Source organism: Salvelinus namaycush, chromosome 42, assembly GCF_016432855.1.
Source record: "Salvelinus namaycush isolate Seneca chromosome 42, SaNama_1.0, whole genome shotgun sequence".
NCBI lineage: Eukaryota > Metazoa > Chordata > Actinopteri > Salmoniformes > Salmonidae > Salvelinus > Salvelinus namaycush.
The window spans coordinates 22892542-22912447 of NC_052348.1; positions in this window are offsets into that span (position 1 = coordinate 22892542).

A 19906-nucleotide genomic window follows, 5' to 3' on the forward strand; every position below is an offset into this window, starting at 1 on the left:
GCTGATAAAAATGTTATAGCCTACAACAGATTCCAAGTGAACAAGCAATACTGGTGTTCTGTTGATGGACACTATTTCTCATGACTGCAGATGTTTTAGACCGAGTAATGATTTTAAACCAAATAATGTTTTTAATTGATTGGTTTTTAGTCATTATCTCTATCAACAAGATAGTACACAATGGAAAGGATAGTACAATGGTTAGTAGACAATGCATGCTCTTCAACCGATCGCTGCCCGCACCCGCCCGCCCGACTAACATCACTACTCTGGACGGTTCTGACTTAGAATATGTGGACAACTATAAATACCTAGGTGTCTGGTTAGACTGTAAACTCTCCTTCCAGACTCACATTAAGCATCTCCAATCCAAAATTAAATATAGAATCAGCTTCCTATTTCGCAACAAGCCTCCTTCACTCATGCTGACAAACATACCCTCGTAAAACTGACTATCCTACCGATCCTTGACTTCGGTGATGTCATTTACAAATTAGCCTCCAACACTCTACTCAGCAAACTGGATGTAGTCTATCACAGTGGCATCTGTTTTGTCACCAAAGCCCCATATACTACCCACCACTGCGACCTGTATGCTCTCGTTGGCTGGTCCTCGCTACATATTCGTCGCCAAACCCACTGGCTCCAGGTCATCTATAAGTCTTTGCTAGTGTAACAGTATAACTTTAAACCGTCCCCTCGCCCATACCCGGGCGCGAACCAGGGACCCTCTGCACACATCAACAATGGTCGCCCACAAAGCATCGTTACCCATCGCTCCACAAAAGCCGCGGCCCTTGCAGAGCAAGGTGCAACACTACTTCTAGGTTTCAGAGCAAGTGACGTAACTGATTGAAACGCTAGTAGCGCGTACCCGCTAACTAGCTAGCCATTTCACATCCGTTACACTAGGTAAAGCCCCACCTTATCTCAGCTCACTGGTCACCATAGCAGCACCCACCCGCAGCATGCGCTCCAGCAGGTATATTTCACTGGTCATCCCCAAAGCCAACACCTTCTTTGGTCGCCTTCCTTCCTGTTCTCTGCTGCCAATGACTGAAACGAATTGTAAAAATCACTGAAGTTGGAGACTCATATCTCCCTCACTAACTTTAAGCATCAGCTGTCAGAGCAGCTTACCTATCGCTGCAGCTGTACACAGCCCATCTGTAAATAGCCCATCCAACCAACTACCTACCTCACCCACATTTTAGTTTTTCTGCACTTTTGCACACCAGTATTTCTACTTGCACATCCTCATCTAAACATATATCACTCCAGTGTTAATTGCTAAATTGTAATTACTTCTCCACTATTGGCCTATTTATTGCCTTACCTCCTTACTACATTTACACACACTGTATATAGATTTTTCTATTGTGTTATTGACTGTACGTCTGTTTATCCCATGTGTAACTCTGTTGTTTTTGTCGCACTGCTTTGCTTTATCTTAGCCAGGTCACAGTTGTAAATGAGAACTTGTTCAACTGGCCTACCTGGTTAAATAAAGGTGATATAGAATATAATAAAAACTGGCATTTTTACTTTCAATGTCAACAATTTCCATGATTTCACTTAATGTCCGCAAAGTACAGTGTATGTGCATTTTCACTGCAGACAAAATAACATTGGTAAGATATCATAAACAATATATTTCAACAGTACAACAACTTTTTTTTGCCTTCATCATGTTGATAGTTTGGCCAACTGAAAACCATTCCCTGCAGGCTCAACAGAGTTTAACTCACATCATCAACTACAAAAATAACATCACCAACATCAACAAATCTCAAAGAGAAAATTACCATCATCATCATCAACAAAAAACATAATTATCAACACCAAAAAGCAAAATTCTCATCAACAATAAAATCTTCATCAACTGCCAAATTTATAATCACCATTATCAACAAAAACAATCATCAATATAAACATCATCATCATCAGCATCATCAATACCATTATAATCATTAGCATCCAAAACAACAATCACAGTGCAGTACTTCAAAACATACTATATACATCAAGCATACCTGAAGAGTATTAATGAAGTTACATTACTGATGGTCACTGATTATGAATTACACTTTATCCAAACTAATGTGTTCAAAGCAATGAAGTCATTGAACAAATCACTATTTGAAGGTGTGATCAATTAGAAACATTATATTTTAAGTCTACTTAGTAATCATTCTTGTTGAAGTTAATTATTTAAGAGACCAATACATGTGTAAAACCTGTATATGAAACAACAAATTATTCTCTAAATAAAATTGAAATTATGATGAAAATGTAAAAGGTAAAATAACAGAAATAAAAGCCAACTGTTTACCACTGAACCATGCAGCCCTTCTAATCATTAATCTGTGATCAACTGTTTACCACTGAACCATGTAGCCCTTCTAATCATGAATCTGTGATCAACTGTTTACCACTGAACCATGCAGCCCTTCTAATCATTAATCTGTGATCAACTGTTTACCACTGAACCATGCAGCCCTTCTAATCATTAATCTGTGATCAACTGTTTACCACTGAACCATGCAGCCCTTCTAATCATTAATCTGTGATCAACTGTTTACCACTGAACCATGCAGCCCTTCTAATCATTAATCTGTGATCAACTGTTTACCACTGAACCATGCAGTCCTTCTAATCATTAATCTGTGATCAACTGTTTACCACACCAGTTTAAACCAGTTTAAACCATTTCCTGCCGTGTAGCTTGCACTGTACTCTGGCTGGTCCAGTAGAAATTCACCATTTCAACGTGGGGACACCAATCCTCATATTCTTTGGTCTGATGTGTAAATTCTTAGCGAGTCCTTTTAAGCACTCTGGTCGGAAGGGCGGTTTCATAGCACTGACCCGCTCTTCTGACCTCATTAGGGGCGTGGCTTAGTTATTGTACAACAGATATGAAAAACCATTAACTCATTAAAAGACATAAATCCCATTTCTATCTTTTCAAAAGTATTCTTATACTTAATCATTCGTTTTATACAACAATTAGATGCAAACCTGACAACTGGAAAATGTACACTTTCAGAGATACAGTTATGTGGTTCTACAGTCTTTAATGTTGTCACAACATAAAAACGAATTCGACATGATGGTTCTTTTAGTCCCCACACCATTTCCAAAGTCTCTGCAAGAAATTTACGACCTGTTGTTAAGTCATAAAACTGCAGCCCCCCCTTCCTCCCTCTCCTGTGGGAGAGAGCGAGGGTCCTTGGCTCCTTTGTCAGGACGGTCATGACATGTTGGTGTTCACGTTTACTTTTCTTCCATTTGTTTGATTACTACATTTACTTTAAAATGATTTTCTTACAACATCATGAGTTGTATAGATGTACTTAGATTAGAATATTGTGTTCCTTTGACAAACAATTCAACATGTTAGCTATTTCATTATGGAACATCAGATCTGTAAACTGTCATTTAGTTTATTCATGTATTTGCAAATATGACTTCTGTGATCCAGCTATGTATTTCCAGATCTGCACGTTATTTCAATAACTATGTAAGGGTTAAGTACCTTTCTATGTATATTCATGTCATGAGAGTTATTTCTGGTGTGAATATTCTTTGAATATTAAGTATATGAATATTCAGTTATACGTTAACTGGTAAACAACAGTCATTATATACAGTAGAACTCCACTTTATTTCATGTTGAAAGCCTCTTTCAAGTTCTTCATTGCATCATGAGTTGTTAATGCCTTCCAGTCTTCTGGGAGATCAGCAGGAAGTGTTGAGTCTCTGTCTTCAGCGATTCTCTCATTGAATGTGGCCATCACATACTTCCAGTAGACTGAAGCCTCAATGCTGGAATCTCCATCTATGTTCCAGTCAGGGTAATATTTCTGGTAGTCCTTGTAGGGGTGACCATCCTCTCCCGTCACCAGGTGGTGGATGAATCGACAATTACTGGTCACATCAGAGGAACATATGTCAGTTACTAACTTATGTGTACGTTTGAACTGTACACCCCTTAGACCTTGTGGACGATGAATTGATGTAAAGTGTTTGGCATGCTCCTCCCCCCCTGCTTCACAGGGTACACCGCAGAAAGGACATTGTTTGCCACAGCCAAACAGACTGGTGAACATCTTGTCCTGAGGCTTGAATGGCAGAGATCTGAGTCTCTCTTTGATGTCTCCTTCCTTGTCGTACGTAGCTGCTAGTGACTGCTCTATTTCTTTCACAAACTCTGTGAGGTAGACAGCAAACTGTTTTGTGTCTGCAGTGTTCAGAATCAAGATGGACCCCAGAGCATTCTTGAGGACCAGCTTCTCTTCAAGGGCACTGCAGATGTTCTGAATGAATGTCTTGATATCATTTATAATGCCAGTTGTGTTTCTGATGTTAGAGATTGTGTCAGTAATTATCTTGACTATCTCTGAAAGATGTTTGTTCTCCAATTTCTGCAGTCTGCTCTCATTTGAGAGTTGCTTGACAATTTGGTCAAACAGCCAGTCTTTCACAAAGCTTTCATAATTGCGTATGTACCCTTTACATTTCTCATATTCTCCATCTGTCAGGAGCGGTTTTAAAATGGAGAACTGGAAAGCCCGTCTTGTGCTGTAAACCTCTGACCCTTTACCTGTCTTCACTTCATCAACCACATCAGGACCAATCATTTTGGTCACATAGTCCTGTACAGCTGGTCGTAAGAGCTTTGAGAACTCTTCAGCTTTCTTTAGGCACTGGTCTCGGTTATGAAACAAGTCTCTGAACTCAGTAAGGTACTTGTTCTTAGACTGTTCCAGACACTTCCTTGGGTCATTAACTTCAATGAAATCATCATGCATCTTCTGGAACTCTCTGGCTGCTCTGCCACAGATTTGTAGCTTCAGGGATACCTCACATTCTTCACTGACGTTAACATTCTTGTGTTGTTGCAATGTTTCATCAATCTTGTTCAGCAGGTCTTTGATGTAAGTGTCATGATAATCGGATTTTCCTTTAACCTTGTCTTTTATATACTCCTGACACTGTGTTATGATGTCATCACAGAGTTCTTGTAGTTTTTTCTTGTGATGGTCGGGATCCCAGTGCTGTGCTAGGTTTTTAGCCTGCTGCCTCAAACCCCCTGATTCCGCAACAAAGGCTCTCCTTCCACACTCCACTAGACTGTTTACAACGAGCAGACTGTTGACATGACTGCTCCTTGTTGACAGATTTCCACTCAACATGATAAAGGCATCTTTGGCGACATCTCGTTTAGGAAGTCCTTTGAAGTGTATCTCAGACAGAGTTTTACTCCACATCTTTTCAAACTCTTTACCGAGTTCCTTATCTGATAGAACAGATCTTTTCTGTCTACAATTTTGAAGCAAATCTAGCACCTTCTTCTCCATTGTACTTGCCTGAGAACTCTTGATGTTGTTCAGTTCTGTCATTCCCTCTTTGATTTCAACAGCTCCTTGCAGTTTGTTCCTCACTGTGTTTTCTGTCTCTCGTCTCAGTGTTTTAGCACTGGACACAAAGTCCTCCTTGTATTTTTCCACCAGATTGACATGGCCATCTTGTTTTTCAAAGTATTTTACTAGATTGTCTTGGATTTCCTTTTCTCCCAATGACAGTTTCTCAGATGCTTCTCTCATCAAGTCTTGTAGCACATCTCTTATGGACCTCTGGGGATGTTGATCTGTCACTCCAATATTGGATATTTTAGTTTCACTACTCATCATCCATCTATACATTTCCTTCTGGAAGGCCCATTCCCAACCATTGTACTCAGAGCATAATCTGGAGTAGGCATCTGCAACCAAGCTGTTTCTGAAACTGAAGATGAATTTCTCAAATTTCACTGCCTCCCACAAGCTTTGTGTCCACTTCAAGAAATGTGTCAAGTCATAATTTATCTGACAGATTCTGAAATCTTTCATCAAGGTCTTCTTGAAGCTGTACACAGCCTCACTGTAGCCTGCATTGACTGGAGCCATAGGGGGAGTCCCATGCCAGAGTCCTGGGATGTAGCAGCTGCTTGTGTCTGGATCATACTCCATCACATCAGTGAACTTGGTGATATTCTCCTTCTTCTCCATTCTGGCTGCTGCCTGGGTCATTTCATTCAACTGTTCCAACAACTTCTTCCGCTCTCTCATGTTGTTGTCATGTGCAGACATGTCTGACACATTCTGGTGCACAAAATGACATACTGGCTTCTTCCCCACTTCCTTCATCCTGATAAAAGCATGAACAACAATCTGTAGAATGTCTTTCATCTCTGTGGAGTTCTCCATGGCGATGTTGATGATAGTGACATCACTGAGTCCAATCACCAGTGTTGCCAGTTCATTGTCATGTTCATAGCTGTCATCTAGTTGAGCCAACTCTGGTGATTTCAACCCCTCTGTGTCAATGATCATGATGAAGTCACATTTCAGCTCCTCCTTTAGTTCTTTGTTGACTTTAATCAGCAGCATGAAGGCACCTCTCGTGCATCTTCCACTGCTGACAGCAAACTGGACCCCAAACATGGTGTTGAGGAGAGTGGACTTCCCAGTGCTTTGGACCCCTAAAACTGTGACCACCCGGATCTTGCTATTAGATTGGACAAGAGTATGAAGCTGAGTCAGAACAGCTGATATCCATTTCAGAGGGATATTTGATGCATCTCCATCCACAAGCTCAATGGGGAAACCATCCAACAGCATCTGAGCACACAATCCAGGGAGATTCTCCATCTGTTTCCTTTGAGGACTGTCTTCAGGGAGAAAGCAGGCAGCTTCATATAACTGGCCCAACTCACGCAGGAAGTGTTCAAGACCCAAGGAACAATCAGATAATTGCTTATCCAAATCTTTAATGTCGTCTTTTTTCTCCGGAGAATGTTGGCAAAGCTTTTTGTACCGGTCCCGCAAACCAGACAGGTTCTGCCGTGAGAGATTGTCCAGATTTATCCGCATCCATTTGAGGAAATAGGATCGCTCAGGTCCTGATCTTGACATTCCAGAAATGAAGCTTGCCATTGCATCTGACATGTCACATTTATGTTGCTTCTTTCTCAGCTCTTCCTCCTTTATCTTCAAATAACTCTTGTACATTTCAATGTCTTGATCCCCTGCTTTTCTCAGTCTACATCTCTCTTTCTCCAACTGGGAAAGCTCTTTCCAGACTTGCCCTTGTAAGGGTAGCTGTTTATCTTTGAATTTCATTGTGTCTTTGAAGTTCCTGGTGATTTCATCTGCCATCTTCCTGGCACTCTGACACTCACCACTGTCTTCATCAACCAGAATCCCAAACTGATGAGCCACGTCAACCATGTTTTCAATTGTCAATCTGTTTTTACTATTTTCGATGATGTCACCCACAGATGACTGCAGGATTTTGACAAATTCTGCATCATTCTGCTTCTTCTTCACAAGCACATTTGTTTCTTTGATATTGCAGTTTGTGATTATTTTCTTCAACATGTCCACTATGAATGTTTTCTTCTGAGAGTTGACAACCAGAAATAACTCTGTTTTTGTGATTTTTCCATCCAAAACCTTGAGATCTGCCTCGAAATCATCAATGAAAATGTAAACTGCAGCTGATGTTTGACACAGAAAGGAGAACTGTGTTTCAAAGGACCTGATGTCTCCTCTGAGATTGGCCACTGCCACAGGCTTAGTGAACATGTCTATGTTTCTGTTCCCACATGGGAGGTACCAGCTGATTTCAACCAGACCATCTGAGATTTGACGAGGGACATCGCCACATTCCATATCATGATGAACAAATGTATCATGGTACTGTTGAGGGTTACTAAGCAACTTGTTCAAGATCTGAGACTTGGACAAGCTGCTCTCTCCTAACCTAACAAATGACACCATATGAATATCAGAGAGAACTACTCTCTCCTCCACAAAAGCTTTTGTGGCTATTTGGGAAGAGAGTCTAAACTTCCTCACTATGTCCCTCAAGGCCCACAGCATCAAAGTGCTTTGTTCTGTGTCACAGTTGGGCAGCAGAAGAGGAACAGCAAACTGACACATGGACATTTTCTGGACCATCTCCTGCTGCAGGAAACCATCTGAGCACAGAAACAGGGCAGTTATCAGGTCCAGTGGATTAATGACATTGATGCTATCAGTGTCAGTGTCCAGGTTGTCTACACCACAATAGGAAACCTCCTGGTCAGTGGTCAGACATTTCACACTCCTAGCATTCACATTTGCCATCATTAATTTCTTAAGGAAGGCCCCTGGAAGTGACTGCATAGTGGTAAGAGGTTCATCTGATGTAGTATCAGCATTTATCTCAAGGACAGAACTTAACGTCAGCTTGTTTTCATAATGATCTTCTAGTCCAGTCTTTGACAACAGCTCCCTGAGAAAAGGTCCTGTAAATAGAAATGAAAAGAGAGCCATGATTACAAATCCTCTTCAACGTGTAGCAGAAAAGCACCCTAACAGGTGTTTTACACTGTACTATGGATGAAGTTAAAGCAAGCAGAGGCAGACCATCTCTGAGACACAGTGACTCACAGAAATGGAAGCAAGCATGTGAATTCAGATACAGTATGAGCTGTGAATCCATTGAGCTCCTTAACTCCTAAGGGAGCTGTTATGAGACCAGATACAGTATGGTAATTTCTGTTTGGTTAAAATGGAAGAAGCCATTTTACTGCAAGGAAAGAAGAAAATCAGTGTTTTATGTTACACAAGTTTTGATGAATCCATCAAGACACCAGACATTGGTTTTAAACATTTAATTAAAAACCCTGAGGTCGATGTCCGCGCCTCCGCGGAAATCTAATGAGTGTAAAAAAAAAACATCCCCATAAAAATCTATCAGTTTAAACTAGAGATATGTTATTTTACATTGGATACGTCTCAATCCACCGCATTTGCATATGTCACACTTCCACATCTGCGGTGAAAGGTGACAGAGCTAGAGCGGTGTTTTTCAGACCACGAGACATCCCGAAAATCAGTCTTATATACAAAATCGTCTGTAGCGTCTGAACAGTTTGGGCTACACACTACAGAAGATGCTCTACAGGAATGACGGGAGTCCATCCAAATCATGTTGGTGCCCGGACTCTGTCCCCGCAATTCAAGAGCGCTTTGAGACAATGACTTATCAGTGACCCAAACCCTGTTCAGATAATCCCTACCATTGTCCCAACGACCTGTCATATTGCTGCTGCAAATAGTCAGGTGTAGCAGTGGTAAGGTGTTGGGACTGCTGTTTGGAGTCTGCTGTTGGGACAGCTTTATGTAGGCTTTAACAGTTTGTGGGCACTGTTTGTCACCGTTATGGCGCAATAATGTATTGTTTAGTGTTGCGTTGTGGCTTTGCTGGCATGCATTCTACTTATTATTTTTCCCCCCAACACGATTGACATGCTAAAATGCCCCCCGGGGCGGCAGGGTAGCCTAGTGGTTAGAGTGTTGGATTAGTAACCGGAAGGTTGCAAGTTCAAATCCCCGAGCTGACAAGGTACAAATCTGTCGTTCTGCCCCTGAACAAGGCAGTTAACCCACTGTTCCTAGGCTGTCATTGAAAATAAGAATTTGTTCTTAACTGACTTGCCTAGTTAAATAAAAAGGTTTAAATATATATATATATATATACTGCATGTAACTAGTATTGAAATATGATGTAACTACACTGAAATATGTAAGAAAGTAAAAAGCTGTGAAAATCTCAATGCTATCCAATTTGTAAGTCGCTCTGGATAAGAGCGTCTGCTAAATGACTTAAATGTAAATGTAAATGTAAAATCACCACTGGATATATAGCCTAAGAAACAAGGTTAACTAAATTGACAACTTGTTATTAAAAACAGAAAGCATTCATATACTGGTATATCTGGTATAGATTCATATCTCCGAATCTCACTTATATAACTCCTTTGATGATATGGCGGTAGCAATATATGGTTTAACATCTACATAAGAGGTAGAAATGCCAATGGGGGAGGTGTTGCTGTTTACACTGAGTGTACAAAACATTAAGAACACCTTCCTAATATTGAGTTGCACCCCCTTTTGCTCTCAGAACAGCCTCAATTCGTTGGGGCATGGACTCTAAAAAATGTTGAAAGCATTCCAGAGGGGATGCTGGCCCATGCTGACTCCAATGCTTCCCACAGTTGTGTCAAGTTGGATGGTAATGGATCTCTACCCTGAATAGCTCATTCCATCTCATCCCACATATGCTCAATTGGATTGAGATCTGGTGACTGGGCAGGCCACTGCAGTAAACTGAATTCACTGTCATGTCATGACTCGAGGTTAACAGGTCATGTGATGGACCCATCTCTTAAGCTCCTCTCCCACCCAAAGGAACCATTCCAGGACAATCTTAGCCTTGTGGCATGGGGCATTATCCTGCTGAATGAAATCTATTAGCAGATGGATACACTGCTGCCATGAAGGGATGCACCTCATCGGCAATGACGTTCAGATATCCTGTGGCATTCAAACGTTCCTCCACTTTTCTCATGAGGCACAATGTGTACTATGAAAACATACCCCAAACCATCACACCACCTGAAACCTAAAATGTTGACACGTGGCATGATGGATGCATGTACACATTTGGGTTTCTCCATACCCTAGTCCTCCCATCAGTGTGAAACAGCAGGAACCAGGATTAATCAGACCAGGCAATGTTTTTTTCAAGTCTCCAGTGTCCAGTTTAGTTCCTTAGCTGCAACCGTAGTTTCTTGTTCTTTGCTGAAAGAAGTGGAACTAAGGTCGTCGGCTGCCATACACCAATCGTGTCAAGGTACGACGAGTTTTGCATTCTTTTAAGGGTCTTTGGGCACCAACATTGTACTGGCCTGTCAGTTGACTAACTGTAGCCCGTCTGTTGCTCTGCACAATGTGTCAACCTCCTTTGTCCTCATTCATTATTGACCCGGCCTGCCGTTAGCTGGGTGTCCTTTGGGTGAACCATTCTTGATACACACAGGAAACTGTTAAGCATGAAAAACCCAACAGCTTTGCAGTTCTTGACACACTCATACCGGTAGACCTGGCACCTACTGCCATACCCCGTTCAAAGGCACTTCAATATTTTGTCTTGCCCATTCACCCTCTGAATGGCACACATACACAATCCATGTCTCAATTGTTTCAAGGCTTAAAAATCCTTCTTTAACTTGTCTCCTCCCCTTCATCTACACTAAATGAAGTGGATTTAACAGGTGACATCAATAAGGGATCATAGCTTTCACCTGGTCAGTCTGTCACGGAATGAACAGGTGGTCCTAATGTTTATACACTCAGTGTATATCCAGGGTCATATTCCTGTAAAGCTTAGAGAAAATCTCATGGCAAATGTTGTTGAAGTAATATGGCTACAGGTTCACCTGCCTCACTTAAAACCTATTCTTGTGGGAAGTTTCTATAGACCATCAAGTGCTAACAGTCAGTATCTAAATTCTTAATAATGTACAGTATGTGATATAAACAGAGACCTAAATATTGACTGGCTTTCATCAAGCTGTCCACTCCAGGAAAAGCATCTAACTGTAAAAAGTGCCTGCAGCCTGGTTCAGGTTTCAGTCAACCTTCCAGCGTATTTACAAAGACCACATTAATGAAATCATCCACATGTATTGATCACATCTTACTAATGCTGCAGAAATCTGCTGTAAAGCAGAATCCAAATTCATCGGTCTTCTCACAAACGTTTTGACAAACGGCCTACAAACCACTCTATGAAAAGGGGAGACTCACACAAACGCGATGGTGTTCTCCGTTTTGCTCTAGGACCCCCGCACACGTCATGGGACTCGTTTTGAAGGTAACCCATACAAACAAACAGAAGCATGGAGGTAGTTTTGTGGAAACAAAAATAAGGGGTTAAATATCTGTCCCAAAAAAATAAACATACAGTGGGGAGAACAAGTATTTAATACACTGCCGATTTTACAGGTTTTCCTACTTACAAAGCATGTAGAGGTCTGTAATTGTTATAATAGGTACACTTCAACTGTGAGAGACGGAATCTAAAACCAAAATACAGAAAATCACATTGTATGATTTTTAAGTAATTAAATTTGAATTTTATTGAATGACATAAGTATTTGATCACCTACCAACCAGTAAGAATTCCGGCTCTCACAGACCTGTTCGTTTTTCTTTAAGAAGCCCTCCTGTTCTCCACTCATTACCTGTATTAACCTTTCATTGCTACCCATCCCGGATCCGGAAGCATCCTCATCAAAAAAGATGACTAGCATTGCCTAGCCTAACGCGACAGGGATATCATATAATATAATTTTCATGAAATCACAAGTCCAATACAGCAAATGAAAGATAAACATCTTGTGAATCCAGCCATCATTTCCGATTTTTAAAATGTTTTACAGCGAAAACACAATATGTATTTCTATTAGCTAACCACAACAGCAAAAGACTCAACCGCATATTTTCACAATTTTTCTCCCGCATAGGTAGCTATCACAAAACTGACCAAATAGAGATATAATTAGTCACTAACCAAGAAACAACTTCATCAGATGACAGTCTTATAAAATGTTATACAATAAATGTATGTTTTGTTCGAAAATGTGCATATTTGAGGTATAAATCATAGTTTTACATTGCAGCTACAATCAAAAATATCACCAAAGCAGCCAGAATAATTACAGAGAGCAATGTGAAATACCTAAATACTCATCATAAAACATTTATGAAAAATACATGGTGTACAGAAAATGAAAGATAAACGTCTTGTGAATCCAGCCAATATTTCAGATTTTTTAAGTGTTTTACAGCGAAAACACAATATAGCATTATATTAGCTTACCACAATAGCCAAACACACAAATGCATTTATCAGTAGCAAAAGGTAGCGATCGCAAAAAACAGCAAAATATATAAAATGAATCACTAACCTAGACCAACTTCATCAGATGACAGTCTTATAACAGCTTATCAGGTTATACAATACACTTATGTTTTGTTCGAAAATGTGCATATTTTGAGATGCAAACCATGGTTATACATTGTGAATATGTAGCATCGATTCACCAAATTGTCCGGAGCTAGTTTGGACACTCACCTAATCTGACCAAAGAACTCATCATAAACTTTACTAAAACATACATGTTGGACAGCAAATGAAAGATACACTAGTTCTTAATGCAACCGCCGTGTTAGATTTTTAAAAATAACTTTACCATAACAAACAGCTTACGTTATAGCGAGACAGCGCCCGCAAAAAGGGCGGAAAATAGGACTACATTTTCCACAGAAATATGAAATAACATCATAAACTGTTCTTACTTTTGCTGAACTTCCATCAGAATCTTGTACAAGGAGTCCTAGATCCAGAATAAATCGTTGTTTGGTTTTAGAATGTCCTTTTCTCCTGTCGATTTAGCAACCTTAGCTAGCCATGTGGCGTGAACATGCCCATCTTCTCCTGATGCAAAGAAAGGAAAATTTAAAAAATGTTGCAATAAACTGATACAACTCGGATGAAAAAAACGACTTTATGATGTTTTTATCACATCTATCAAATAAAATCAGAGCCGGAGATATCCACCGTGTATACCGAACGCTTTTCAGAAGCCAATGTTGATGTCCTTCCCGCGCCTAGGTAGAGAAAGGAAATTCCGGGCACGTCATTCCAAGAGCTCTTGTTCGACCTCAGATCAAGCTAGACAACCCATTCCACCTTCCACTGCCTGTTGATATCTAGTGGAGGGCGTATGCAGTGCATGCAAATCCATAAATATTAGGCAATTGAATAGGCAGGCCCTGGAACAGAGCATCGTTTTCATATTTTTCACTTCCTGTCTGGAAGTTTGCTGCCAAATGAGTTCTGTTTCACTCACAGATATAATTCAAACAGTTTTAGAAACTTGAGAGTGTTTTCTATCCAATAGTAATAATAATATGCATATTGTATGATCTAGAAAAGAGTACGCGGCCATTTAAATTGGGCACGGAAACAGCGCCCCCATATTGACAAGAAGTTAACTGCACCTGTTTGAACTCGTTACCTGTATAAAAGACACCTGTCCACACACTCACACACTCAATCAAACAGACTCCAACCTCTCCACAATGGCCAAGACCAGAGAGCTGAGTAAGGACATCAGAGATAACATTGTAGACCTGCACAAGGCTGGGATGGGCTACAGGACAATAGGCAAGCAGCTTGGTGAGAAGGCAACAACTGTTGGCGCAATTATTAGAAAATGGAAGAAGTTCAAGATGATGGTCAATTACCCTCGGTCTGGGGCTCCATGCAAGATCTCACCTCGTGGGGCATCAATGACCATGAGGAAGGTGAGGGACCAGCCCAGAACTACACGGCAGGACCTGGTCAATGACCTGAAGAGAGCTGGGACCACAGTATCAAAGAAAACCATTAGTAACACACTACGCCGTCATGGATTAAAATCCTGCAGCACACGCAAGGTCCCCCTGCTCAAGCCAGCGCATGTCCAGGACCATCTGAAGTTTGCCAATGACCATCTGGATGATCCAGAGGAGGAATGGGAGAAGGTCATGTGGTCTGATGAGACAAAAATATAGCTTTTTGGTCTAAACTCCACTCGCCGTGTTTGGAGGAGGAAGAAGGATGAGTACAACCCCAAGAACACCATCCCAACCATGAAGCATGGAGGTGTAAACATAATTCTTTGGGGATGCTTTTCTGCAAAGGGGACAGGACGACTGCACCGTATTGAGGGGAGGATGGATGGGGCCATGTATCGCGGGATCTTGGCCAACAACCTCCTTCCCTCAGTAAGAGCATTGAAGATGGGTCGTGGCTGGGTCTTCCAGCATGACAACGACCCGAAACACACAGCCAGGGCAACTAAGGAGTGGCTCCGTAAGAAGCATCTCAAGGTCCTGGAGTGGCCTAGCCAGTCTCCAGACCTGAACCCAATAGAAAATCTTTGGAGGGAGCTGAAAGTCCGTATTGCCCAGCGACAGCCCCGAAACCTGAAGGATCTGGAGAAGGTCTGTGTGGAGGATTGGGCCAAAATCCCTGCTGCAGTGTGTGCAAACCTGGTCAAGAACTACAGGAAACGTATGATCTCTGTAATTGCAAACAAAGATTTCTGTACCAAATTTTGAGTTCTTCTTTTCTCATGTATCAAATACTTATGTCAGGCAATAAAATGGAAATGAATTACTTAAAAATCATACAATGTGATTTTCTGGATTTTTGTTTTAGATTCTGTCTCTCACAGTTGAAGTGTACCTATGCTAAGAATTACAGACCTCTACATGCTTTGTAAGTAGGAAAACCTGCAAAATCGGCAGTGTATCAAATACTTGTTCTCCCCACTGTATATACATGTATTTCCTGAGCTTTCTTATATTTCCTAGATATAGGACAGACACTTCAAAACGTTATGATTTATTTTTTGACTGTCTTTTTTTACATTTAGGAATATGTTATCTATGCGATATTCAATATTTTGAGGAATTTAACAATTGTCTGGTTGAGCGGGACGAGGCAAAAGGACTGGTAAGTTTGGCTGCACAGCTGATCGACAAACGTACTGTAAATTGAGAAACCATGTGACTAAATTTAACAAAAAAGAAGAACAAACTGTACCATGAAACAAAGATAAATTATATAAAGAATGATAGTAAAAAGCTTTGGAGAACTTTAAAAGAAATTTGGGGCAAAAAGGCAAACTAAACTCCATCTTCATTGAATCAGAAGGCTCATTCATCAAAAACTTTATTTTTTATGATTTTGTGGAACATTTTTCAGCGACAGGGACAGGGAGACTAGTCAGGATCGAGGGAAAGATTAACGGAGCAAAGCATTGAGAGATCTTTGATGAAAACGCTCAAGACTTCAAACTGGGGCGACGGTTCACCTTCCAACAGGACAACGACCCGAAGCACACCGCAGACACAATGCAAGCGTGGCATTAGGACAAATCTTTGAAGTAGCCCAGCCAGAGCCCGGACTTGAACCAGATATAACATCTCTGGAGAGCCCTGAAAATAGCTGTGTGGTGACACCCCATCCAACCTGACAGAGCTTGAGAGGATCTGCAGAGAAAAATGGAGGAAAAGGAATGGAAATAGTGTCTGATCGAGGTCCCCAGTTCACTTCAAAGGCCTGGAAGGCGTTAATTAACTCGCTCCGCCACTCCTTTACTAACCTCTCCCCCTTTCAGTGTGTATTGGGGTATCAGCCGGACCTGGCTCCTTGGCATCAGAGTCAGACCGAAGCTGGTTCCGGCGTGCGGAGGAAACATGGGACGCCACCCATGTTCACCTTCAGCGTGCCATGCTGCGCCAGAAAGTTGGCGCAGACCGTCACCGTAGTGAGGCCGCAGTGTTCGCACCGGGGAACTGGGTCTGGCTCTCGACCCGAAACCTGCCCCTCTGCCTGCCCTGCCAGTAGTTGGGTCCGCGGTTTGTGGGGCCATTTAAAGTCCTGAAGAGAGTGAACGAGGTTTGTTACAGGTTACAGCTTCCCCCCATTTACCGCATTAAGCCCTCGTTCCATGTGTCTCTCCTCAGGCCGGTGGTGGTTGGCCCACTCCAGGAGTCTGAGGTGCGGGAGGTTCCCTCTGGACATCGAGGGGGCCTTGGCGTACTCCGTTCATTCCATACTGGATTCGAGACGTCGGGCGAGTTCGGTTCGCCTAAATAAAAGGCTCCGTTGGCTACCCAATATCTGCTCTCCTGCACCTGACTCCCTTACAGCCATTTACGCATACCTGACAGAGGGAATAGGCATTGTGGTGCCCTCTTCACACATTTATTGGTGTGTTTGGACCATGATAGTTTGTTGGTGATGTGGACACCAAGAAACTTGAAGCTCTCGACCTGCTCCACTACAGCCCCGTCGATGATGGTGTTGGAGTCGAGCTTAGCCATGCAGTCATGGGTGAACAAGGAGTACAGGAGGGCACCAAGCATGAACCCCTGAGAGGCCCCCGTGTTGAGGATCAGCGTGGCAGGTGTGTTGTTGTCTACCCTTTCCACCTTGGGGAGGCCCGTCAGGAAGTCCAGGATCCAGTTGCAGAGGGAGGTGTTTAGTTCCAGGGTCCTTAGCTTAGTGATGAGCTTGGAGGGCACTATGGTGTTGAACTCTGAGCTGTAGTCAATGAACAGCATTCTCACGTAGGTGTTCCTTTTGTCCAGGTGGGAAAGGGCAGTGTGGAGTGCAATAGAGACTGCTTCATCTGTGGATCTGTTGGGGCGGTATGCGAATTGGATTGGGTCTAGGGTTTCTGGGATGATGTTATTGATGTGAGCCTTGACCAGCCTTTCAATGCACATCATGGCTACAGACGTTAGTGCTACGGGTCGGTAGTCATTTAGGCAGGTTACCTTGGCGTTATTGGGCACAGGGACTGTGCCGAAGAACACAATGAAACTCTCAATGTATTAGAGCTGAGAAGTGAGTTTCCAGGGGAATCTATGATAGTTTTCTGTTACACAATTTTACAGTAACTATCACAACCCAGCAACTGTGTGAATAAACAACAGCGTAATCTCACAATGGTAGACCTAGCATAAACTCAGCCCTATAGTGGAAAATGAAGCCAACAGTGTAATATTACTCTGTCTACTCTATAGCAAACATTGCACAATACTGTATGATAGTATAGAATGGGACCTACAGTATCAGCCTTAGTCTCATACACTATCTGAAGGAGAGGAGACGTGAATGGCCAACATTGTAATATACAGTTGAAGTCGGAAGTACACATACACTTAGGTTGGAGTCATTAAAACTAGTTTTTCAACCACTCCAAAAATGTCTTGTTAACAAACTATAGTTTTGGCAAATCAGTTAGGACATCTACTTTGTGCATGACACAAGAAATTTTTCCAATAATTGTTTACAGACAGATTATTTCACTTAAAATTCACTGTATCACAATTCCAGTAGGTCAGAAGTTAACATACACTAAGTTGACTGCCTTTAAACTGCTTAGAAAATTCCAGAAAATTACGTCATGGCTTTAGAAGCTTCTGCTATGCTAACTGACATAATTTGAGTCAATTGGAGGTGTACCTGTGGATTAATTTCAAAGTCAAGGTATTTGAGTGGCCATCACCAAGCCCTGACCTCAATCCTATAAAAAATGTCACAATTTTCACATTCTTAAAATAAAGTAGTGATCCTAACTGACCTAGTGATCCTAACTGACCCCTCCTTTATGAGGATTAAATGTCAGGAATTGTGAAAAATGTAGTTTAAATTTATTTGGCTAAGGTGTAAGTAAACATCCGACTTCAACTGTACTATGTCTATAGTAAACACTGCCCAATACTGTATGATAGTAAAGATTACCACGGCCCCAGTATCAGCCTTAGTCTCATACACTATCTGAATGAAGGAGACGTGGAGTGTGAACTGCCTGACCATGAAGGGGCAGGACTTTCTACCTCACACACGTTTATACTGTAGCTTATTTCTTGCTATATGCAGGTACGTGTAGGATCAGGTTGGCAGGACTTAAGGGAAAGTGTGTTTACAACCGTGCTGAATCCTGCAATGGTCACCTCTCGTAAAGCTAGCTACTTTGCATAGTTCGTTCACCATGGAACACACAAGAGTCTATGCAAGATGGCTGCACCCTGTGAGAGATGAAACGTGGTGTACCTTGCAACACCTAGCTCACTCTCAGGGGAGAACCGCAAGCCTGCCGGATTGAAACACACATAGACAAAACCTCAGCGCTGCAATGCTGGTAGACCAAACTGTGTATTGCCCAGGTTGGTACACTGTCACTAAAAGTCATTAAAACAGGGACAAAATCCAAACCAGATGGCACAAGCCAAACCCAGTGGGGGGACAGCAGAGCACCCAGCTGGTAAGACTAGCTAGCTGCTCCAAGCTACTGAATAGCTGTGGGTATACTTCTGCTCTTATACACTCTAACATAGCTCTTACCAAGCGAATCAAGCGAATTCTCTCTGGAATGAGCTGAGAAAAGTAAGAAGAGGCAGTAGTATGTAGGCAGTTTTTAAGGGCAGTATTTAAGGGGGTCAGCCTCAGTATTACCCAGTACATGGGACTAATATGAAATTCTTACTCGGAATGTATCCTGCCGCACGGAAGGACACTCATTAAAATTAAATGTTTTATGTAAACATGTTGTTAATCTGTTTTTAATATGTTGGCAGCCATTTTATAAAAGCAATAAGGCCCTCAAAACCCTTAGTCAGGAGTTATTCACACGATAATCCACAGGTTCTCATGCATTCTATTTTAAATATAAATGAAAAGAATGGTGTGATTATAAATCCTCTCCACAATAACAAGTGTTTAACACTGTACTACTGATAAAGTTAAAACAAGCAGAGGCAGATCAACTCCTTGACATAATGAAACACAGGAATGGAAGAAAACATTAATCGATATTGATTTCAGCACCAAGCTGCATGATGAGATCTGGGGAATTCAGGGAAGACACTATACCATGCTGACACATCCATTATGATTAGTTAATTTACATTAGAGTCAACCCAGTTTCCTTGATAAAACTTTGACACCACACTTAATACTTAAGTTGGGTACTTCCTTACCTGTGGTGAGGGTTATTAAGACAAGTTGACTTTGCTCCCCATTATCCAGCACAGTGCAGACAGTGACAGAGTACTGAGTACCACGTTGCAGGTCAGAGAGAGTGATGCTGTGTGAAGATGTGGTAGTGATGTGTGGTTCTGTCCCTGGACACTGGTAGGAGATCTGGTAATGATGTTGGGTTTGTTCCAATCCTGGTGGCTGGCTCCAGCTAACAGCAGCTGATGTGGTGTCCACTGAGTCAACAGTCAGCTGGTCTGGAGCAGGAAGTACTAAGGGAAAATACATTATTGTCAGTGTTACAGTTTAACTCTAGAAGTAAAAGTTAAATAGTAGTCGAAAAGTAGAATAGGTCGGTCAATTCCTTTTGATACGGGTAAGAAATATGTTAAAACAGAAGTCACACAAGAAAAGTTGGATT